Source organism: Aythya ferina (assembly GCF_964211825.1).
Source record: "Aythya ferina genome assembly, chromosome: 12".
Classification (NCBI taxonomy): Eukaryota; Metazoa; Chordata; class Aves; order Anseriformes; family Anatidae; genus Aythya; species Aythya ferina.
The window spans coordinates 359712-384616 of NC_140308.1; the positions used below are offsets into that span (position 1 = coordinate 359712).

General features: G+C 40.4%; 1 protein-coding gene across 7 annotated transcripts in view; it reads right to left on the reverse strand.

Annotated features, from left to right (window-relative positions):
• Positions 1–23794, reverse strand: part of LOC311443089 (uncharacterized protein) — a 113289-nt gene extending 89495 nt beyond the window's left edge. For 3 of the 7 annotated variants that reach the window (XR_014697074.1, XR_014697075.1, XR_014697076.1), the window contains exons 1-5: positions 23683–23722; positions 15011–15114; positions 14045–14251; positions 12344–12595; positions 7054–7164 (exon numbers count right to left, since the gene is read on the reverse strand). The gene's annotated coding sequence lies outside the window, so the exon portion shown is untranslated. Of the gene's footprint in view, positions 1–6730; positions 6789–7053; positions 7165–7416; positions 7804–12343; positions 12596–14044; positions 14252–15010; positions 15115–20564; positions 20714–23682 lie in introns of those variants that run through there. The other 4 variants (XM_084532972.1, XR_014697066.1, XR_014697067.1 and 1 more) reach the window with 4 other exon arrangements.
• Positions 23795–24905: the final 1111 nt, after the last annotated feature.

Here is a 24905-nt window from a genome sequence, read left to right on the forward strand (position 1 = left end):
GAATTGCAGAGTAAGCATTCATGTCATAGCCACAATGGGAGATAAGTATCTGATCTGAAATTTCAGCACTGTGGTGGTTAAAACAGTGAGAGAAAAACAACATTGTTTTGCACTTAGAAACCTGTTTCTAATCAGCTGAGCTACTCCTATGGGGTCAAATAAAAATGATTAGCTTATTAAAAGCATAGCTTTGCTATTTAATAAGCAAAAATGATTGAAAATTCTGTTCCAGATCCTGATAATTTTAGTGTTTCTAGTTAAGCCTGCAAAATTGCATTCATTATTAGTGTCTAGATTCATTAACAATTCAATTTATAGATATTAATGCTTATAATGCATGCTTCGCTTGCCAAAACTTGAAGAGAAATTGTTTCAATTAGCTTTCATGGATCATGAATCCTACCGGCTGGGTATTTTTAGACAAAAGATACAAACACATCCCCAAGCAATGCTAATGCACAGCTGGGATTCGTATGTAAGGTCAGCTAACAGTTTAAAAGGAAAAACAGTAAATGAGTTTTACACAGAAGAGTTAGACAGGAACAGAACCAATCAAATATTTGTAAGTCATACTACTCTAATAGAAGTCAGGATTCTGCTTTTTCTGCTGTATTTTTAGAAAGTCAGTCCAGGAATATACAAACAAGTTACTAGGTTAAAGAATTTTTTCAGCATGTGACTAAGACATATTAGATATACATACAGGCCCAAGGCAAATTGTTCCATTCTCATTTTCATGCAAACTATACAATTAAAATCAGGAAAGATGCAGATGTAACCAAGAACAGTATTTTACTCAACTCTGTTCTTCTTTCCATAGTCACTTACAGTCAAGCAGAGGCAACTAAAACCTAAACATTTTTTCACTATGCATGCAAAATAAAGGAGCCACAAGATGAATACTCTGAATAAAATATTCAGTAGTTGAGCTGACTGGGTTGGCAGTTCAAGAATATTATGACCAGTGCTACGACCACGTGAACAGAAGGCTTGGAAGCAGGAAAGCCTTCTTCCAGTTATGCCACACCAGGAAGAGTTGAGCTCTACCAAACACTCAGATCTTGCTCAATTCATTGAAGCACTGTGCATGAACCAAGGAAAGTATGCAGCCTCAGGATAGAGATTACCGATTTTATCTGAGCACTTAAAGGAAAAGCACCCAGAATTGCTTACATCCAAATGCTGGACTTTATTAATATAAAAAAATTACTATAAAAATTGGCTTTTACTATTGCCAGTAAACCACTAACCTTCCTTCTCCTCTTCTAACGCTATTAAACACCAGCTGGAAATGGCTGAGATTTTAAATGCAGCTGCTATATAGAAGGTATCACAAGGTACATCAGATGTCTCTGAAGTCAGGGCAAATCCTTGAAGACAAACAGCAGATCTGTTGTTCCTTCTTCCTGAATACATGGTTACATGGCATGAGGACTTCAGTCAAGTAAAAGCCCACAGTCCATTAACTGCTATACAGCACCATAACTTCTGATTCTTGAAGGTCTGCTTCTGAAATTAGGCTATCTTCCAATCCTTACAGATATTAAGCCCTCTGTGATTATTTATAGAACTTAACATGCAAATACAATGAAAAGCTGGCTTGGCTTTTAGTTTTCATTTTGGTGGTTCATATCCATTTCTGTAGGCAATGTCTCTCAAAACACTGTAGGTATTTCCAGTTCACCCTTTCAGCAATGGAGGAAGAAGGAAAAAAAAAAAGGCCTTTGAAATATAAACAGTGTAGCTAAGGAACAATCTGCTTTTGACTCAGTCTTCCTTTGACTCATGCCCATGTTATTTGTCTCCAAAACAGGTTTATGAAAGATGTATTCAGGATCAGAAAAGATTCAAAGAAAATTAGTATTTCTGCAAACAGATAACTTTGGTTTGTCTCTCTCCTCTCTGTGAAAAAGGTTAATTAAATTCTAGGAATATTGAAAATAATCAGTATTTTATCCAAGCAGCCTGAAAACCATTCCTCCATAAAGCTGGTCTTCATTTCAAAAGTGTTTAGACTATACAGATCAAATCATTTCTTTTGAGATAGTTTATTTTGTTTAGGGAGCAGTACTCTGTAGAATATCACCCTAATGGTTGACTGCAAAGGAGTCTCAATCATTTTCCTGCTAGGCTTGAGCAAGTCTAACCCACCTTCATTTGTAGGGCAGTATGTCAGGCCCACAATAAATTTTTCCCCAGTGAAGTGGGAGCATCTGCTTCACTGGAATTTTTCTGCAGAGACAAGCAATTAAGAAAAACATTGAGAAGACTAACAACACAGAAGTTAGCTGGAGCTCAGTCTACATGCCAAGACTGTTAACAGCTTGCCCACAGCTCAAGACAGCTTCAGGGCCACCTGTCTTACAAATATGCCTTTACTATTAAAAAAAATAGTGTAGTTAGGACTTGAGTAAAGGTAACCTTATTATAACTCAAGAGAAAGCAAAAGCAAATAATCTGTCTTCTGCAGTTGAGCTTCACCATAAATTTGCCAGTGCATTAATAGATTATGGATCACACTCACTCTTAGTTTGAACCATACCGCTACTGAAGCTTTGCAAGGTACAAAAAGCTGCCATAGTGAAAATCAAGATCTTCTCACAGATTCAAAAACAAAGGTTGGATGTCGTCTTTTGGACGTGGTTTAATAGGTGATATTGGTAGTTGGGGGATGATTGGATCAGATTATCTTGGAGGTCTCTTCCAACCTTAATAATTCTATGATTCTAAAGTATAATCTAAACCACTGTGTTTAATGATCTGATGTCTGTCCTCATCAACATCAAGGAAAAAAGGAATAAGCCCACAAACCTGAACTTGTACTACCCATGTTCACAAATTCATTACTTTACAACTATAGCTTGAATGGTCTGTAAAAAAGTCAACTAATTTAATAAGCAAACTGCCTCAAAAATACATCAGAAATGAAATGATAGTGCTAGCCTTCCTGCCAACAGCTGTGGTCAGCAATGAAATCATTAGCAATACCACATTACTATTCGAGACCATAATTCATTTGGTTTAGAAAGTCCACAGAGGCCTGACTTGCTTTGCCATGAAAAACTGAGAGCAAGCAGATTCCAATTACGAGAAGATCCTGTTCTTTACCTCCCCCACTTCCTACACACATGCTTTCATACATCTTTTACCAACCTCTAAAAAGTCTGATTATTTGACTATGCGCCCAATCTATCACCCAAAGACCTCTCTCCCATGTTCATCCCTACGTTGGCAAACCTCTAAGTATTTTCAGATTGATGAAGACAATGGTACAACTAAATAGATGTGTAGGCTACACTGATTATAAATAATTAGGTTGTGTTCCTCTGTGGCACAGGCTTTGCTAAACTTAGCACATCCTGCAGGGTATTTGGCTCATCTGATACTGTCCTTTTAGAGGCAAAGTCAGCATGCCTAGTAGCCAGGAAGACGTGAACCACTGTTGGAAAGCAGAAGCTTGCATGGAAAAAGTACTCAGGTCTGAACCAGCACAAATCAAAAGGCAAAGTACAGCAAAAAAGAAGAAATTAATCACTTGAAGTCAGTTAGCTAGTTTTCAGAAAGAAATACCTGAAGATGCAGATGCATCTTTAAACATACATACATTTATATATATAGCTGGCCTTTAGACCTTCACTGTTTGCACATATCACATGAACCAATGACAGTGTCATGTAGGAACATCTAGTCAAAATAGAATGTCAGGAGTTACCTAATTACAGAACAGCTGAGGTCTCTCACCTGTTGTTCTGTCGCATTCAGACCTGGTAACTGCTCTGTAATTGTGCACTGTTGCCCTCTTTGAATCACACTACAGCATCAAGTTTTCAGAAATCCTCAGGTTACATGTACACATATGAACAAGTACATAAAAATAACAGAAGGCATTATGGCATTTCAGTGTTGGTAGATTATCAACCTCTGATCTTTGGATGATTACTAAAAGGAGGTAGAAAAGTCAAAGAAAAGCAAGAGTATTAGCAGACTTAACTTGAATAATCAGGGTTTTGCAGATGTGTTCTGTTCTAAAAATTGAATGCACAATCAGAAAAAGGGCTAAGAGACTGTTCATTATTACAGAGATTTTTACTTTTGTACTGTACACTTTGTAAGGACAACAGTACTCCCCAGATTTTGTCTTTGTTCTCTTAAATGCAGTAAGACAGTCACTTCTAAATTTTGATTTTAATCAAAATACATGTTTTTTTATTCTTTGTTAATATAAGAAGAACATTTTAATTGTATTCTTAAAGACTAATACTTAGACAGGAGAACATGGTACACCTGTAGCATACAGATTGGAAAAATACACGATGGCATGTAGCTCCTTTCTCCAGAGAACGTTTATGCAAGAAAAAAGCAATAAAGAAGAACAAGCTGCTTTTCAGAGTCAGACACTGAATCTATCCATGATGGATAGTTTTCTAAAAGCAGACATTTACATTTTCAGGTGCTCCTTTAAATATGAACTATTTTTTCTTATATGCTTAAAGATCTAAAAAATATGAATTAAAAATATTAATTAGCAAAGTGAAAAGAGCAGAGCTCTGGAAAAGTGTCAAGGATCAAGAAAACATGGAACACTTAATTTGGACAAATAGAGGAGAGTTTGATGGAATAGAATCATGGAATCTGAAGATAATTAACACAAAAGCATTCATAAAAATACATTTCTTTCAGTCATTTCAAAGAACATCTCCAAACCACAGTTTTATTTAAATGTGGTAAAACAACAAACTATTTACCATTAGTTTAGTTAGTTGGAAGATCCTGCTTGAAGTCACATACTTTATTTTTAATTTTTAATTTGTTTTTCTTTCATTTTCTCAGGGAATGTTTGTTATTTTTTTGTTGTTGTCATTGTTCTTAATTACATCCCTGATACACAGGACATTTCCTACCAAAGGAAACACAGTAGGAGAGTTAGTTTCCTAACAAAGGAAGCAAACTTGCAAGTTCTCCAACACGTCTCCCTTATCTTCTATATCCCCTTATAGCAGATTATTAAGGATCTAAAGATCTAAAATAATTCTAGATAGTAAGATATTCATTGCAGGGCTAAATCTCATTTTTCCACCTTTACGAGAAATTCTTATCTGTATTTCCTATCCCTATTTGCAAGCACACCAGCATGAGCAGATACAGTCAAACCTAGCATCTTATGATATTGATGTCTCATATTTAGAGTTTTGTATAACACCACTCTGTAGCTGACCTGGAAACTAATTGGATAAGCACACTCAGAAAGGAAAAGAACTCTGTACTGTTAGATGATGTTTAGATACAGCATTTTAACTTGTGCATGTGTTTTTAGGTTTTGCATGTCCACTGAGAACACTGAAAAAAATGCATAGACAAGGAAGCCAATTTCACGTGTTGTTTTGTGTTTTAAAATGAACTTATTCCCTGAGCAAGCCTAGATAATAAGATCATTAAAGGCAAAGGTGTGTGCAAATGCTCCCAAATAAGCAAAAGAAGTGTATGGAGAATTCCCTGAAGTCCTATGTGAAGAAAACCAGGGTGTGTCAAATTGAACTCATAATTGGGCCATCGTGTTCTGACTTTGCCTCAGTTTCCAGATGTTCTTCAGATGGCCTCAAGATGTTAGTAAATCTACAGCTCTTTTCAATTGTCTAGCCCTGAAGTGAGTAACTGAACTGGGGTCTACATATGAAAGCAACTATACAATTCCGTTTGTCTTATTTTGAGCAGATGGGAAACCAGCACACATCCCATAGCTGTTAAGTACCCAGAAGCAGAATAAAAACTAACAAAAATAAATTAGGAACTTATGTTACAAGCAGCTTGTCCTGCTCCCTTAGAAATCCTTGCATAAGCTTCTTCCAATCTATCAGCATTATCCCGGGCTTGTCTAGTTCTCATGCAATCTCACATTGTCACCAACTAAACACTTCCCTTTCACCAGCCAGTTCACAAAAAATGAGGCAAAGCTGAAAGCTATTGGCATGTAAAACACACTAATGTATTCAACAATAAAAGAGGAGCAATATTGCATGAAAGGGGGTTAAACCAAATGACTAAGTGCCCCAAACTACTCTGTCTAATGAGTAAAGTCATTGAGGGACAACATCTACTCCAAGTACTATAGATGCAACAAAACTATTGATCAATCTACAGAAAACCTGTGAAGTTACACATGCATGCACTTTATCTTCCCCCATCACTGCAAAGTGATCAGCAAGAGCTACCACAAGAAAACAAAATACAAGTCATCCCCACTGAATAGAGAATACAGAACTAGCTTGCAAGCTGTAGCCTGAAAATCTTCCAGTACCTGCAAAACACCAACAAACTAAAGTGCTGTGACACTTGAAAGGAGTGATCAGAGCTGGAAGGTGTTTCTGTGATGCCTACCTCACACAGAAAGGGTACTAATTTGTGTTCTCCAAAACCACACTTCATAGTATCAGACTTTAGACTGATTTCTGCAGCTTGACATGAGACATTTCACAAGCAGTGAGTCCCTTATATCTCAGGACACAAGTTTCTGCTCAGGGTGTCCACAGATTTAACATCTCCAAAAAAATACAGGTATCCAGAATTTTTCACTTCTATCTGTACTCATCTCCAACACACGATAGCTTAATGGTTAAGAATAAGAAAGACATTTATAGAGAGTCAGAAGGATCAGATTTCCAGTGACAGAGCTAGAAACAAGATTAAAAGTAATTAAGAATTGCATATAATATGCTTAAAACAAAAAGATTACCTTCAGTTTACCTCCTCAAGAATTCCTACTGTGCTTTGCTAGCTACAAGCTGTAAACTGAGTCCAGAGATTCACCCCATCTTCCACATGACCACTTCAGACCACAAGTGTTTAAAGCTCACTGGGACAGTGACATCCCTTGCCCTCTCCAATCCAGACATCTTTTCTCATCCACCACATTTTAAATTTAGTTCTCGTTTGTTTTCTTAATCCAGTAAGAATGGAGCGTTTACGATTTACCTCTTCTTATGTCACAATTAGTATTTATATTAGCCAAAAAATCAGAACAACTGTGACATTCAAGACACAGATGCAAGTACTTACCTTCAGTATTCAGAAGATTCCTGAGTATTGAATTTCTCCTCCCAGCTCACTTTCTAAGGGAAGACAGTCTCCTGTATTGCAGCTTCAATCATCTCTTCCTTCCACAGACACCTAGGACAGTTTAAAAATATTTCTTAGACTTGAAATATTACACAGCAATTTAATATTTTTCCTATTTTGTTTTCTTAGGGAAAGCAGTTGTAAGCTTTATACCAATAACACAGAACATTGGTAATGAGGAACTTATGCATGTAACTTTTCCGCTACCAACACCACCTTTGTCAGTTTTAGATGATCTTAGCATCAGAACATCACATTTCATTATGTTAATTATCCTATCTTGCAGTTGCTAGATCACATTACCTTTGTTCACTGCAGAGAAAACAAATGGCCCAATTCCAGACATTCTCCAGTTCTGTAACAATAGCTATTTAAAATAGTAGTGAAGTTTTACATTCCCTTCCTCATCTTTATCTCATTGTGGTTGTTCTGCAGAGAAGATAAACTCTGCATTTTTACATTTAGCCACACATACAAGCTCAGTCAGAAAAGGCCTGTATTAAAATCGTGTTAGTGACCCTGAAGTGTCTGAACACAGGGTGGGGGTGGAGGATTGGGGCAAAACCTCAAATATCCAATTTTCACCTGGACAATGCAGGGCAACACACTTCAACATGTCAATAAGTTTACAGAATCAAACATTAGAAGTTGAGAAACACTCCAAGGTTCCCTGTACTACCCCAGTTAATTTTCTTTGGTCATTTACACAACACTGCTGTGCAAGACTTCTGTCTCATTCAGCTCACAGCGCTAAGACAAAAGGTTTTCTAATGCATAAAGCATTGGGCTAGAAACCTCAGAAAAGCATACTTTATAACTGCTATGTCACAATCCCTTGTAAAAAATTAGTTGAAACCATAATGTATATAAAGGAATTAATTAAATTTAAACTGTACCAGAACCTCAATATTGTGCTAATAAGTTATCAATTCTTTGAGGAAAAACAAATATTTTTACATTTCAAATCAGGATACAAAAAAAAGCTTAAAAACAAAGAAAACCCTACTTTTTGATAATCAAAGTAAACTTTGATCATTAAATTGTTTATACAAAAATGATTCATAACAAAGTTGATTTTTCTTTCAAAAACAGAGCATGGGCAGTGATGATTTCTCTTTCTGTCTTCATTTCCTCCTGCCACACTAAACACTTGTGTGATTCAATAAAATGAAATTATTTTTGGTAAAGAGCATTTACCACCAAAAACTTGAACATCTTTCATGCTTTCTAAACTCAGTGGTTGGTTTTAAAGCCTTCGAACTTTTGCCTCTGATCCTATGGCTACACATTTCCCTCCCACCCTTTTAAAACCCCACCACCTATTTAACGCTATTAAGTACAGCTGACTTCACTTTTGCATCTTATTTTTTGCAGGAGCAGACAGGAGGACAGTGGTTACAGTAATAAGGTTTATATGGTGAGAGGATGATGGAAAACAGAGATGGATTAGGCACAGAGGAAGGACATGGAAGGACATAAGCTGGACTGGTAGAAGGAAATGTTAGTCAGCACAAAGGTAACTAACACTCCTCATTTTCACTATCAGCAAAGTACTTTGCCCATTTCTTCCCCAAATGCTTCGTGCTTTTCCATTGCATTGCCCTTTATGCAAAAACTTCCTCAGGCTGATCTTTAGACTATGTCACTTTCCCTTTTCAAGGATCTTCAGTGCATACTGCTACAATAATGATGACAGGAATCAGCTGAAGGGCAACTAGCAGAAATTGTTATTTGGCACACTTTTACAAAAGAACAACAGCAAATGCACACAAAAATTAGCAAATACATTAATTCAAGATGTCAGATATCTGGCAAAACAATCAGGCTCAGTTTATGGAAAAGGCAATGGGACTACAAGTGCCCCATGTCACACCAGAGTCTCAGTGCTAAGACTTCGTCTCTTAAACCAAATTACTGTGCTCCACCCAAGAGATCACTTTTTGGTATACAAAACCAAGTACAAGCCCATGCAACACTACATGCTTGGGGCAGAGTGGCTCAAAAGCTGCTACCCAGAAAAAAAGGGATCTGGGGGTGTTGGTTGACGCTCACCTGAACATGAGCCAGCAGTGTGTCCAGGTGGCCAAGAAGGCCAACGGCATCCTGGCTTGTGTCAGGAGTAGTGCAACCAGCAGGAGCAGGGAGGTGATCATCCCCCTGTGCTCTGCTCTGGTGAGGCCACACCTCGAGTGCTGTGTTCAGCTTTGGGCCCCTCAGTACATGAAACACATTGAGGTCCTGGAACATGTCCAGAGAAGGGCTACAAAGCTGATGAAGGGTCTAGAACACAAGCCCTGTGAGGAGCGGCTGAGGGCACTGGGGTTGTTGGGTCTGGAGAAGAGGAGGCTCAGGGCAGACCTCATTGCCCTCTGCAACTTCCTGAAAGGAAGGTGTGGGGAGCTGAGGCTCAGCCTCTCCACGCAGATAACTAGAAATAGGACAAGAGGGAATGGCCTCAAGTTGCGCCAGGGAAGGTTTAAGTGGGAAATTAGGAGAAATTTCTTCTCAGAAAGCATAGTCAGCCATTGGAACAGGTTGCTGAGGGATGTGGTAGAGTCACCATCCCTGGTGCTTAGGGATATGGTTTAGTGGGTGACACTGGTGATGGGGAGTGGTTGGACCAGATGATCTTGGGGGTCTTTTCCAACCCTAATGATTCTCTGATTCTAATACGACAAGCTGCATCAGCTTCACTGGAAAGATGAGCTGCACCTGGTCCAACTATTTATCTCCTCACACCACAAGAAGACAAAAAATGGCCTTCCTCTAGTTATTTAGAAAGGCTCAACTGCTACTCTCCCACCCCACAGACAAAAATAAAAACAAAAAAAGAGTATTCTCAGCAGTTGTTAACAGCATGAGATGTCTGAAAAGAAAGCAACTTCATACCTCCTTGGGATTCCAGACCAAGAGACAAAGCATAGGTGTTGAAAATAGATGGGAAAAGGAGGAAGAGGAGGATTCTGAAGGTCAAGAGAATCAGATAAACTGTCACGAGAAGGAAAAGTTCTGAGTATCTCATGAGCACCATAACTTCATGTCTGATCCTCTGTTTTTTCCTCCTGTGGTAAGCTTGGCAGGCCCCTTCCATCACGGAGATCTTTTGTGCATTTTGGAAAAAAACAGAGTGGGATAATCCAAACAGAAATGCTCCAAGTATCCCAAACAGGAAAGGGTCAATTTTAGAATTCTTAAGCAGCTGAATATTAAGCCTATTTTCAATATTTTATTTTTATTTTATTCTAAACTAAGGAAAAAATTCACTTAATAGATTCCTATCTCAGAAAATCATTGATCCTGACATGATCAGAAATCCAATTTTTACCTTGTCTCAAAGGCTGGAAATTTGCAGCTTGCAGTAAATAATAAAAACTGTGTACATGAATTACTGCTTAGTTTAAAAAAACAAAACCAAACCAAAGCCACCTCCCCACCCCCCAAAAAAAATAAAAGGCCCAACAACCCTCTGTCTGCCCTTCTACTCTCACAAACCCACACCCATGCTCAAGAGGCAGGCTCCTTGCTGGTATTTGAACTTAGTAAAAGGAAGCCACTTCCTCATTAAGACATACCCAACTATGGTAATAATATGGAGAGCCAAAAGTAGTAACAGATTTATTATTACCACAGTGTGGAAATAATTTTTTTTTTCTGTTACTCAATCCAGTTAATTATCCATGCAAAGTAAAGTTATTCCTGGCAGCCACAGAGACAAAACTAACTTCAATAACTCTGGGAGTAGAACAGTTGTTACGCAGGAGAAGAAACTAAATAGTTCAGTAAATTAGCCCAAACAAGATACACAGTGGGATTGGTCCCTAGTGATTCAAAATACCAAACTCAATCCTTTTAGGCTTATTGTACTTTTTATTTAATAGTGACATATCTGATCTGGGGATGCATCATATCCCAAAGACAGTACAAAGATGCATTTTTTTTTTCCAGAGAGTACCCTGAGGGTAACAGGAAGGATTACTGAAAGCTTCAAGCCATTCAGGTCCCACAAGTATCCCTGAGATCTGGACTTTCACTTAAGCAACAAAGCACAACCAGCAAGGAATTTGTGGTGGTTGCTGAATATTTGGACTGGTATTACAAAGCACAGCACTAAATGGTTCAATAGCCCAACATTTTCCTGGAAAAGCAGAGTATGATTTTACTGAGGTGAGGACCACGCTCAGATTGCAGCATCTCCTCGATACTACCAGCCTCAGCACAGCTGAGCCCAAAATACCCACAGCTCCCCCTTGTCCTAGGACAGGGCACTCTTCTTGTCCTAGCAGGTGTCCCCACAGTCAGGTTTTGCCTCAGAAAAAAACAGTACCTATGACAAATGGAAGAAGGAGAAATCCCACCAAACCCCCCAAACCTACAAAAAGAGCACACAAAGCAATGGCTGAAAGCACAAAAACCAAGTGTTTGTTTTGACTGTCCACAGGCACTGTGATTATATAAACAATGAACAACAGGAACACAAATGAACACTATGGGAAAAGAAACCCCTCACATTTTTTCACTGTAGTAAAGTACAGACCACCAAGAACAGTTTGACTCAAATACCCAGCACTAGTTCCCACACGAGAGCTGTTATTGTTGGCTTCAACACCCAAGTCCAACAAGAACAGTAAGAACATGCATTCTGCTAGTGTTTGAATAACCCTTGCCAACAAATTGATCCCACAGCAGCAAGGCTGTAGGAGATGGTTGCAAAAAATTAAATGAGAGGTGGGGAAGGGGGGAGGCACACACAGCACTCCTCTTTTAGCATAACTCTTCAGTGGGAGCTCTTTATTTGCTTATTTTAATTTTTTTTTTTTTTCCTCTTAAAGAAAAAAAGGAAAGGGCATTGGTTAGCATCTGTAATTTACATCCAAGGGAGACACAACTGCCAGAGAAATACAGATTCCACAGATGTTAACCCATAGGACAGCCCAAATTAAGCAAATCTCTAAATAAGGTCTGGGAGGCACTTTCTGAAGAAAAGCAGCATTTTTCCAAAGTAGGCAATTACAGCTGTCAGCTTAACCCCAGTCCAGCAGACAACCTTCTATATTTACCTGGTTACCCTACAATAAATCCATCCCTTCTATAGGTAAAAAGGATAAACTGATAATTGAGACAGGGAAAAAATCTCTGGTGCTTTTTGTGTTTGACTTCAGTTCTCTGTCAGAGATAATGTTTTAAAATACCAAAATGTGCTCAACTAAAACCAGAAAACCAAGCTCCTCACCAGCCCACAAAACTAATTCCTTGCAGCAGTCGAGCAGACAAGGCTCCCAATGCATCCATCGGCTGACAGCCTGGGTTGCAGTCGAGCTGACAGAGCCGCAGTGCTCCAAGGGCTTGAGCTTGTAGTTCCGCACTGCATCGTAATGTCACCACTATCTCAGAACCAGCTTCGGCATGTCCTGCACAATGGGGTTATAATCCACACCTCTGGATCAGTTTCATTGTCACTTTTCAAACTGCCAAGGAAGCAAATCTGCAGAAAACATACATGGAATTGTAATTTAATTCTTACATGAACATTTCTTCTCTAGGAAATAGATATGGCTTCCTTCTCCAGAAACTAGTCATAGCATCAAAGACAGTACTGACTTTCGGTCATTCTTTTTGGGTGTATCTTCATTCTTTTCTACCCCTCAAGCACATTCACCTGTTTGGTACATTAGCTCATGAGGCCCATGCATATACCCTGTGCCACAAATGCAAAGAAAACAGAACAGAGTGAATGATTAAAAATATACTAAGTTTATAATTTTGTTTTAAATTGGTATGCCCCAGTATAGCCTATTCCCTGAAGAGATTTCACCCTTTCAAACTTTTCAGTCCTTTACAGGCTCTTAATATTAAATGGGACTCTGTATCTTTAATTGTTGAAATGATTTTCCATCTCGCACAAGTAAACCTTTTCCATAGTACAGTCTCTTTTTAAGTTATAAATAAAACACCCAACTATTTTCTTTTTCCCACAGACGAGAACATTAAAACATTGACATTTTAATCTGTTCTATACAAGAGTGAGTTGTGTCAGCACACTGCTTCCAGCTACAACAACAGAAAAACCCAAGTTTAATTAAAGACAGAGTAGAGAAGCTGCATTGTGGTGTCTGAACCACAAAGCTGCACTGCACAGTCTCTTGCGCACTCATGATCTTTGGGATCAGTTTCCTCTTGGATAACTGCTTGGCAGACAAGAGATGACTGAAAGGAAAGGGAAAGGAAGACAAGAAACAAACATCTTTCTGCAGCGGGGGAATCAGAAAGGTGAGACCATATCCTGAGATTCATAAGCATTACAAATTTAATCCAGAAAACAGTGAAAGCGTGGCACAGACACCCTTATCACAAAAACATACCAGAAGTCAATCACATTCACATCAGCCTTGCCATTTCAATGCTAGGACTCCTGCTGATCTGTGCTTTAAGGCTGAACTGATACACATTTCTGCTGACAAGTTCCACTGAGGTTCTCTTTTTAAGAACGAAACTACAAAATTCTGTGTTTCTACTCCCAGATAAGCAGCAGAATATGCAAGAGACCCTGCCTGCAAGGCGGCACCCAAGCACTTCCAGTGGACATCCTCCAACAATTCGCCAGCCCAGCTGCCTTGGGTACAGATGCCTTGTCCTGTGATGGAGAAGGAATCCTGATGAGAACAAAGCAGTTCCCTTGCCATCTCCTGCCTCAGGTTGCCACTGCCCATGCTCATTGCTGTAAAGGCAATGTGTAAGGGGAGGCTGAGGCAAGCAGGGCTGTCCAGCACAAAGAAGAGGATAGCTGTCAAGCTATTTCTGTCTTTGACTACCTAGAGGGCAGTTACAGAGAAGAGTGAGCCAGACTCTTCCTTCAAGCAGCTTAGAGAAAGGACTAGAAGAAACAAAAGCTATTGTCCAGGAAATATGATGTATATACAAAGAAAAGTTTTACCATACTGAGCGTGGTCACAGTGGAACAAGTTGCAGAGGTAGGCTGTGCAGCCTTCAGCTGTGGAGATACTGAAAAGCCACAAGGATGCCCCGAGATGTCTGATGTAACCTCGGAAGCCTTGCTCCGAGCAGACACATCCTCCAAAGGAACTTTCCACCAAAAGGATTTTAAGATTGTATAACAAGTCTGCCTCTCATGCACCTGCCACTATGAGGAAAATGGAAGCAGGTAGTCAATGAGCAAGTAAACTCCAATAACAAATGATGCATGACACTACAAATTGAGAAAATATGCCTTTAAGACTCACATACCATCTGCATTTAGACTGCACATGCTAGTATTTCCCAGTTATTGTAGCATCAGAATTCTTCACAGGCACTTAAAATGACTTTTATCATAGACCATGGCCTTAAGCAGCCCTAGGGCACTTATATTTCCAAGTCAAAAGTCTCACTTCAGTGTTAAAGTTTTAACACAAGTATAAAAAATAATTCAGACTTCTTAAATTGTTAGCTACACAATGCTTGAAACCTTTGGAAATTAAAAACAAAACAGTATCTGAGAGCTGCATCTGATATCTTTTTCTGACCTATACTTGGCATCTTTCAATAGCCATCAGTTGGATGATAACTTCTCCTTCCAAACTGCAAATGCATTCAGACTACAGTTTTTCCTTGCCCAATCAGGAAGGCACAAACATTGAGCCATTTAATACGGTTTCATTATGTTACCTAAAAAGAGGTGTTATTTCATATTTAATACATGCATATGTTAAAAACACTACAAACAAGAATATCAAGAGCAAGATGGACCATTTTCTGCACCACTCTAAAAGTGGGACTCATCCTTTCTAGTGACTTAATTGTGTTAGCATTTCACATCCAAATTCCCTTTCCAAGTACCTAGACTTCTTAGCAACATGCCCATTTACTTTTTACCATGTCAGTTTGCAACATTGCCACTTACTGGAAGAGATTCAGTCTCTAGGAATATTCTCAAATGTTTGATCGCATGCTCTTAAAACTTCAGTTCTAAAGCAGAAGGACAACAGTTTAGGCTGGTTGGTGTCCCTGAAGGAGACGAAGTGAACAATAGTGGTATGAATAGCAACAAAATGGAAAGTGGATATGAAACTGAAAAACAGGCAAAACCAGGAGAAAAAGCATAGTAAGACTGTTCTTTACTACAAGGATCAGTATCTAAGTGTTTGCAAAACTCCATGACAGTCTATTTTCAATTAAATGAAGCTATATTCTGAAAATAAACCTGGAGTGTAACACATACAACTAAAACTGTACTACAAGCCACAGGCAAGTTATTTGTCTTCCCAACTTCAGAAGAGAAGTTTTTCAGCTGGCAGGCTGAATAAATAAAAATATAAATAAAGATGTACAAGGGGGAGGAAACAAATATCAATTCACCTCAAAATTTTATGGTTGGTAAGCAAAATTGTTTCCAGCGCTCTTTCCAACAGAATAGGAAATATATGTATATCAATGAAAATATGGCCAGTTGCTCAACAATAAAACCATCACCACCACAAAACAACAGCCACCCAACCCCAGAACAAAAAAACACTACAACCCAGCTCTCATGAAGACACCTAGAGAACAGCCAAATTTTCAAACTTGGCATGCTGGAGGCAAGTTGATTGCCAAGCTTCTTTGAAAATGTGGCCCAGTTTTGTTCCCAGGCCTTTGAAGATACAGCCACGTGGACTGCAATCCTGTCTGACAATAATGCCTTTTCTGTTTGTGCATGTACCAACTACCAAAAATGCACCTGTGTCATGCAAAAAGGAACATTAAACCTCATCTTGCAGGGGATCTATGTTGAGAGCGTGGAAGTTTGCTTATACACATGCTCTCCGTAAATGAGCTTGTTTCACTGTATTTCCATTTTCAAGCATGTCTATAATTTGTGTCAACTTCACAATTTTTCCTGCAGAAAACCACCCTGATATAAAACTGAGATTTTTGAAAGTTAGATTGTGAAGGAATCTCCAAAAATGCTTTCCCCACCTTCTTCTCAAGAGAAAGAAAATCCTGAGAAAGTCAGTGATTCCAAGTAGAGACTTCAGAAGTCTCCTTTCAGACGATCAAAAGGAGGATTTTCCAACCCTGCAGCTGTAGTTCATTAGATCCGCCATGGACCGTGAAAGCCACTTGCCAATAGTGTCGAAAGACTATTACTCATTTCAATCTCTGTGAAGAGGACAGCTCTCTGACAAAGCATTAGTGAAAAACACAGAGTTTGGGGCTCTGACTGGAACAGCTAAGCACACAGATGGAAAGTTCAGTACTGAACATGAAGCTGAATTTCAAAAGGCAGATTGCTGTCCCAGCAATTTACTTTTAGAGATCGGAGCTCCCATCTAGATTAAAGAGGGGAAAATAGAGGGGAAATATTTTGGAAATAAAAATAAGATGGCATTGGGGATAATAATCATACCATACAACCTGGCAGAAACATATTCCTGAATAGCAAGTTTTCTGCACCTCTTAGGGTCTTGCTAATATCTGCAACTGACAGAAAAAGGACATAAAAAATAAAAAGACAGGTCAAATCATCTAAGAATTTCTCACAATCCAGTAGTGAAATTAATCAGAACTATTAAGAAATTTCTCTGAAATACATAAAAAAAAAATAAGGCAGAAATAACAAGGGAGCCTAGAAAACACTAGTTTTGTCACTTTCATGAATTAAATTGCTGCATAAATAATCACAAGAGTAAGATCTCCCAAACATCTCTTAAACATAATACATACCTGGATCAGCTTGGCCCACTTAAGCATTTGGCTACCAGATACTACAGTTGTGGGTGCAGTATCAGAACGCAAACACATATTCCCCTTTTAGTTGGTTACAATAACGTAACCCTTTCTAATACTTTTCTGAGTTTTCCATTTCTCTTTTAGTGCTTACAGTAGCACTCCAGACATTTTCATAACAGACTCCTCAGTTCCAGGCAGTATTATGCCTGTGGTCAGACATCACACAGCGAGTTGTACATCTCTTTCAGAAGGTAAGTATGCCTGATGTCCAGGTCATTACTACCATAGACCATACCTATAAATATTCCAACAGCCATCCCTGAGTACATAAAATCTAGTATCCTGTATGCAATAGTGGCTAGGAAGAGTTGCCAGAAATCCAGCATTCGAACTAGAGATCAGATGACAATCTCTCCATTAGAGTCTGTTAATCAAACAAACACCCCACCCAAAGCCTCTAGATATTAGTATAAAATCTAAAGCAACAAGAAACGCTTAACAGAAAGCATTCTCTACTCATCCCTGTGAATCAATAATCCACTTCATACAGTTCACTTGTATTCAATTTTGAAAACTATGTTTTTACAGATTACCAGAAAGAACTCAAATAATTTTCATTCCTAATATACACCTTACTTTAGAGAAGAAAGTTTACAGAAAGTTGTAATAAATCATGATGCATACACAGCAAACAGCAAAATCTAATCAAATTACATAAGAAAATATTTTCTCAGGATTCCAGAAAAGTGGCAGATTATATTTTACAGGGGACATGTATTGCAACATAAGCAATATTGTGCTCATAATGAAGTTGACTTTTCCACAGTGTTTTTCTCTCATTTAAATATGTTCTCTGAAAAGGACTGACAGCATGGCCAAAGAGACAGTATTTTTGCAGCTTAGATAAGCATCAGTTTCCTCTGCGTGGGAAAGTATTTTAGGAAAAACCTTTGAAGAGTCTGATGTCACAAAAGCTACCTTAAATGACCTTGTATACACTTTATTAAAAAGCCAAACTCCATAGTACAGAAATGAGTAGCAAGCAATGATTGCTGTTACTGTACAACTGCATATCAAAGAGAATCCTTTCCAAGAGGATGCCAGAAAAAAAGGCATTCAATAGTGAATTTTATGAGAGAAGGATAAAAAAACAGGTAGTTCAACAGATTCCTGAAATCCCAGTAGTGGTCAATAAATCGACTTCTGCTTCACATTATATGAAGAGGCTGTACTTAGCAAATCACTCTGTAAGCTGCCTCAATAACAGCACTCCTGCTATCAAGTTTACTTGCAGTGATTCCAACAAAGAAATTAATTTCTTAGATGACAAGAAAAGGTTATCTAGAATGGGGAAGACACAGGAGACAAAAATTTCCACTAATAAAACAAATATCAGACTCTGAACTGAATTCGAAGTGTGGTTTTTTTTTTTTTCCCTCACTGAAAGATTTGAAATCCCTACAGCCCAAACACTAGAGCTACAAAGAAAACATCCCACAAACTGCAGTTCTAAAAATACAAGAAAAGCATAACGAACTAGCTCTTTTTTTTCCCCCACTGTGTGATTCACTAAGGCATCCCCTGCATACTATTCCTCAGGCAAGGCCCATAACAAGAAAATATACCTATACTGCAATCAAAGCTCTAGACTTAAAAACAAGCCTCACTTAGAGCTACTGCTTGATTTACTCCTCCTCAATAAGTTTAGTACAACATAAGGAAAGCCCTACACGAAGAACATTCCAGATTTTAGCATATGCCCTTATCACAACTTGCAACATAAAGGTGTTTCTCAAGACTATAGCAAATAAGAAAACACACACCATCCTAGTCTCATCTTACTAGTTTTATTGAGCTGCTTATTCCCGAGAGACATTCAACAGGTATCCATCACCCATCTTATTTTCCATTTGAGTTACCACATTTATTTTTCATAAACCTTTCCACAAAGGGACACCATTTTGCACTGTGACACCCTTTATTCCTCTTACTATATCACTCAACCTTCAGTTATTGTTCTCCTCAGGCTTGTCTTAAGAAAATAAGAAAATAAAATTTTGATCTATGAGCAAAACTACTTGTGTTTTATATGCATCTCCAAGGGAAGTATACTATAAACATAGAATCTGTCAAACACTGATGTTTTCTTAAGTCATACTAAAAAGTGGACTACCTACCTGCATTGCCAAGAGATAGACTCCCATTGAGTTCTCAAAGCAATTAAATTATTCTGAGAACTATATGATCTAGATATTGGTATCAAACAATTAGCCTCTATGCTAGATGGATTGATTACACTTTGTTTGCATGATCAATTTCTATAGATTTAGTTTTAGCCATAAAGATTAACATCAAAATATTAATCTAACAAACCAAAGCAACGTAGTCCATCTGAAATAACTCATGGAAATTTAGGCCCTCAGCTTCTATCCTACCTTTGACTAGCCACAGATGCCAAAAACAATGACAAGGCCTTCAAGATCAAAATGGAAAACTTAATGCTGTCTATTTGTCCTGTTAAACTGGGGAAATCTAGGAAGCCTCATACTGATAAGGAAAAATGCAAACTTAAGTCCCACAGGAAGTTACATGACTCTGCTAGATTATTTACAAATTGAGTAACTTGAACTGGGTCAAATAGGAAAGAATTAGAGATCTAGGTTTCAATTTCCATGATTAGACAAAAAGAACTTGTCTGAAGAGCTGTTTGGATCATTAATACTCATTTTTCATGTCTTGGAAAACACAATAAATTTGAGAGGTCAGGGAGAAACAGTTACTTTTCTTAAAGGAGATCTGGTGATTTGAGTAACTATAATCTGGTCTGTCTGACACTGTTTTCAGAGTAACAGAATGACCAATGCAGGCTCTACGTAAGAAAGAACTGGAGAGAGTAATTCATGTCATAATAGTAATGACATGAATTTTCATGAGAAACATTCTTGGACTAGCTTGATTTTTTAATTATAAGTTTATTGTTAATTAATAGCACAGATATAACATTTTTGTAAGGTGGTTGACTTGATGAAAAATGACATTTGATTAAGAAACTCAAAATCAACATGACACATCAAGTGGGTTAGAGACTGATAGCCCTCAGAATGTAATTGCAGATGAGGCTAAACACTAAATAAGTGTTTCCAGTTTGTATCAATTAAATATGAAAACAAAAAGAGAACGGTTTTTTTATCCCACCTTCAAGAGCTTGACCCTATATTATTCAGCAGTTTTGTCAATGCACGAAGGAAAAGTATAAGACTATTGCCGAACAAATTTACAGATTATGGAGTAATAAAAACAAGGATCAATGACTGAAAGCCATTTAGTTTGCCTGGTAAAGAAGAGTCAAGCAAAGATCATAGTTTTTAATATAGCTAAATGTAAGAAAACATGTCTAAGCTAAACTTACTGGCTGGTAGCCTATCCTGAAAGCAGGTATTCTAAAAGGTCATTGTAGAAAAACATTCAAAGGCAGCTTCACTGAGATACTGTGGGTAAACAGGACTATGGCGATAATTTTACTTCCAAATATCCTCCAAAGCTAAAATTACACAAGTGAGGCTTAGTCAGAAAACAGCACACAACAGCTGGCAGCGGGTAGGACCCCTTGCTGCAGAGAAGATGAGAAAGGACCTGGCAGGCTGGCATGGGGAATAATCAACAACATGAGTCCAGCAGGCTCTCTGCTCTCTTACTTCTCTACAGAAGTAAGGGTTTGGGCTTCTCCCACCCAACCAGAACATTACCTTGGACAAAACTCAAGGACCTGGAGGACAACTGGGAAGCCATTATGATGAGCATCTTGACTCTCGTCATACACATATGCAATCTCTTCTGCTTCTTCCCTTTGTACGTTGCCTTTGCAGATAACGCACTGTATTAACATTGCCTTTTCCTGAAATAATTATTAAAAAGTTGTACTTAAGCGGAGCTACTTACATATGGTACAACTAAACATTTTGCCTTCTTCAAAGGAAGAAAATTTCCACCATAAAGTTGTACAGCTTTTTTGGTCCAATGTACAGAAATACCACTTAATGCTATGCTGTTCTCCACCTGTTACAAAGCCTAAATAACACTCACATCCCACCCAGCTGCTGACAATCCCATATCAGGAATGAAACATACCAATTGCATCCAGAACGTGCATTTATTTGGTTTGATCATAAACATATAGAGAGAAAGAAAAAAAGCCTCAGAAGACTTGCCTAGTATCTCTCCATATCAGTACCATGCTCTTTCAGCTGAACCATCCATCTTTATATATAACGTATTTAATATATCACACACCAGCTCAACAACTGAGGATTTGAAACAATGACAGAAGGAGCATATGAAATTCACAAGAACACATAAGGACTATGATAAAGCTGAGGCATTGCATCCATGGCTCCAGATTCCCAAGCTATGACTTCAACACTCCTATTTAAACCAGATCCACCACAAATTCCCAGAACACAGGTCAGACGCACAGAGGGGATTCCTCAAGTTCCCACCCGGCAGTAGTTGTCAATAGCAGATACAGCTGAACCACGCTAACTGACCAGCTGTAGTTTTAGCCATCTTCAAACCAGGTACAGCATTACTTTAGTTGTGATTAAACACTAGCTCCAATACTTTCTGTAGCATAAATCTCCCTTTAGTGCTATTAAGAAGCTCTTGTTTTACCACAACAGAACCATCTAGGCATCTCCAAATCAAGTTCCTCTGAATACAGCCAACCTGCCTGCGAGCTGGGATCCAGCTCCAATGAAGACATTTGTGGTTTTCCTATCTACCACCTGCCTCCCTCCGACATCAATATACAGCTTCAAAGTCCAAAGGGACACTCAAACAAAGCTGGAGGGACAGACAGGAATCAATGGCAAAACAAAACCAAATAGCTTTCAAATGATTTTTGACTTTTTAAAAGTGGAGAGTTCTTATTTTTAGACTGCATACAAGTAGCTCAAGGTGCTTTTTCTTTCGTCCCCATGACAGTAGTTAAGTGAATACACCTGCCTCGCCTTGCTCCCTTCTGATGGTAAACAGAAGGTCTTGCATTTAAGTTACAACATGGAATACTTCAGAGCAGCCCTCTGCCAAAATGGCACATTTCTGAGGGATGCAAAGGTATTCAATAAAAAGCTTTTAAAGGCATATTTTTAAACTTGCAGCAGGAAAGCTTTTCTGTGTCAAGACAGTAATTCTTTTAACAGCATTGATCAAAATGTCATTCTTTTATGAGTGTACAATACCTTTTAATGGCATACAACAAGCCATTAGGGTTATACACCTCCGTACAGCAGACAGCTTACTGGAAAAATGGGAACACTGGCCAAGATACAGTCACTAGCCTTTATGTTTCTAATAAGGTAGTTCCTTTCATTTGCCCCAGCTCTATTTCACCCTAATACCCACAAGTAAAATGATCCAAAAATTAAGTCAAACTTCTTATCACTTCCACTAAACTGTTCTTTCTGCTGTAACCCACATATTTTCCCCTAAGAAATACCTGTTAAAAACACAGGGAATATTCTGGCTTTCTAGAACTGGATTCTCTCAACAAGGTCATATCCACTGCTTTCTTTTCCTCACCAGTGATCCTACTTATCCCCACATCAGCACTGACTGAGGAATCAAAGGCGGTTGAATTCCACATGATAGTTTTGATTTTCAGAAAGAGGAAAAAGAAACCACGCACCCTTTCCTTACACTCTGAGGCTTGGGACAGACTCTGTCTACAAATCATCCAGTTCTTTTCAAGTGCACCAACACTTCAGAACGGGTAAAAGCACAGGTGATTGCATTTGCTCTGCTTGAATGGAAGGCATGCACAGACTCCAGATGCATTCAGCAGCACTTTATAGACTTATTTTAGTTACAAATATCAACAGGAAAGTGAATGATTTCTGTCAACCCACCTTCAGTGGTTTTTACATTAAGAGTAGAATATTTACAGGATTTAATTGGTAATGTTAATTGAGCAGTGCCAGCACCAGAAGTACTTCATTTCACCCTCTGAAATACAAGTGGATAACATCAAGACTTCTCGGCTACTTTTGAAAGCATACCTGAGGGGCTGGTATAAGCAAATGAAAAGCAATTTCAAAGTTAAACAAGGAAAATTGATGAGAAATAGAAAACAAGAAATGTAAGGCTATATAGAGCAAAAGCTGGTGTGATTTTAATTTCAGTTAGGAAAAATTTAAGGGGCTACTTGTCCCTCTCTAACCTATTCAGTTCAGAAGTGGGACAGTGGCTGTTGTGCCTGTGACTTCCAGTTATCAGACTATCATGCTGAGGTCTTTGCTGTGACAGCAGCCACGTGTACAACTCAAAATCAAAGCTAGATTTTCACACAATCTTTAAACAAACTGAGAACAATTTATGCTACGTAAGATGCCATTATCTCCGACAATACCACAAGGCCAACTGTGTTTATATCTGCCCTGCATTCATTATTAAACAGAGTCAAGCACAAGGAGGTCTCCCCGGAGAACTACCGGGTCACCCACAGAGAGCACGGCTCTGCCGGATGGCTCCGCGATGGTGCGGACAAAAGCCCCGCGGGACCGACAGGCGAGCTGCCCGCGCTGCGCTCCGCTAGCGGGCTCAGCACGCTGCGGCGGAGGGCACCTTACGAGCCACGGTGCAAAGCACAATGCGAACACAGCGAGTGCCGCGGGACCGGGACGCGGGCGGGAGCAGGGCAGCCAGCCCCGGGAAACCCCCGGGGCAGTGAGGGAGCCTCGGCCCCGCGGAGCCCCCAGCAGCGCCGTGGCCGCAGCCCCGCGGCGTGCAGGAGCGGAGAGAGACCGGGAGGGAGCCAGCCGCGGGCACGGAGCGGCCGGAGCGCTGCAGGGAACGCAGCTCGCTCCTCACCGGCACAGCGGGGCTCGGCGCTGCTCCGCCACCGCTGCGGCCTGGGGGGGGCGGACACGACCCCGGGCACCGAACGGGCCCCTCGCGAAGATGCCGGCTGCGCGCCGCGGGGTCAGCCCCTCGGCTGCCCGTAACCCCGGGAGCAGCCCCGGGCACCGCCGGGACCCGGCCCCGCGGCCGCCACCGCTCGAACGGGCGCGCCAAGCGCCCCTCGCAGCCCGCCCCCTACTGACGGCGGCGCTACCCAATCCCTGCGAGGGAGGCGCGAAACCCCGCCCCGAGGCGCCGGACAGCCAATCAACACCCGCCAAGGGCGGGGACGGTGCCGGCTGCGACCACCCCCTCTCCTTCCCGCGCGCGAGGCCCCACGAGCCCGAAGGGTCCCGGAGGCGTTGATGAACGTGAGTGTTGCCCAACCGGAGCTCGGCATCGGGCCCGTGCGTGTGGGCGATTGGACAGCAGAGGGAAGGGGCGGGGCTGCAAAAAACCGCAATGGAAGCGCGTGGAGCGTCCGTTGCCATGGCGACGGCCGGGCCGGGCCCCGCGCCCGGGCCTGGAGGGGCGGCTCCGGCGGTGCCCGCGACCGAGCCGGGCTGGGCTGATCCGGGCCGTGCTGGGCTGATCCCAGCCGCACCGTGCCGGGCCGTACCGTACCGGGCCGTGCCGGGCCGGGCCGTACCGTACCGGGCCGTGCCGCATCTCCTTGAGAGCGTTGGGGCCACGGGGTGTGGAACAGGTGCGGGCTGGGAAGGCAGCGCCTGCTCCGAGCTGCAGGAGCTGCTGCTGCCTCGGAGCCGGACACCGATCAGTTCTGCACAGGGGAAGTGTCCGGCCCCAGGAGAAGCCGCTGGCTCGCCCGCCTGGAAGCGCAGCTAGCCCCAGAACCGTGAAGATGGCACTAACGCAGGCGAAGAGCAAGCCAAGCTCTGGAGCTGGAAGCCTGCACGATTCAGACAGCTGTTTATGAGACCACATGGAAAACCCAGTACCTTAGGAAAAAAAAAAAAAAAAAGTAATTTACAGACAAATGCTAAATCATAGGAAGCAAATGAGCTGCAAGGCTGTCCTGGCACTCTTGGTAGAGAAGCAGAGAATGAATCAAGCTTGCAGGAATCCTAAGGGCATAAATAATGACAATGCAGTTCCTTCCAGCCATAGATCCTTGTTAGAAGGATGACATTTTGCTTGGCTGGGGGAGTACTTGCAATGATGGAACTGAGAAA